This window comes from Arachis ipaensis, chromosome B09, assembly GCF_000816755.2.
Source record: "Arachis ipaensis cultivar K30076 chromosome B09, Araip1.1, whole genome shotgun sequence".
NCBI classification, from domain to species: Eukaryota; Viridiplantae; Streptophyta; class Magnoliopsida; order Fabales; family Fabaceae; genus Arachis; species Arachis ipaensis.
The window spans coordinates 6,060,382-6,060,931 of NC_029793.2; the positions used below are offsets into that span (position 1 = coordinate 6,060,382).

At 21.6% G+C, this 550-nt stretch overlaps 1 protein-coding gene across 1 annotated transcript in view; it reads right to left on the reverse strand.

The window, feature by feature from the left end:
- Positions 1 to 550, reverse strand: part of LOC107614741 (zinc finger protein ZAT11-like) — a 1,621-nt gene that overhangs the window by 189 nt on the left and 882 nt on the right. The gene's annotated exons all lie outside the window — the stretch shown is intronic.

A 550-nucleotide genomic window follows, 5' to 3' on the forward strand; every position in this document is an offset into this window, starting at 1 on the left:
GTATAAAAAGAATCATTTTATTTTTTATCTAATTTTTAAATGCTATAAAAAAAGAACTACTCAATCTAATTTATTCACACTAAGAGACTTGTTCAATCTAACATTTCTTGTCCACGTCATGATTTCATCAACGAAATCAAAAAATACTTTGGTACTCCTCTAATCTCTCTTTATACGAAAACTACTCTCTTGATACGAAAACTACAATAATTTATGAGGTATTTATAATCGCTTATTAAATTAAAATAATAAAAATCCTAAATTTATTGAGATAAAATCTGATATAGTAATTAAATAAAAAAATCAAAATACATTAAATTAAACTAAGAGTAAAGTATATTTTCTATCTCTAACGTTTATCATTTTTTTTTTCAAAAAATACTCCGTAACTACTAATGTTACTTAATTTTGTCCCTCACATTTTCTATTTGTATTAAAATTACTCTAGATGTTTTTTCCATCTAAAATATTGGAGATAAAATCGAAAATATTTAAAAATAGTTTTAAAACAAATCGAAAACGTTAAGAATATAATTGAATAAATCGAAAA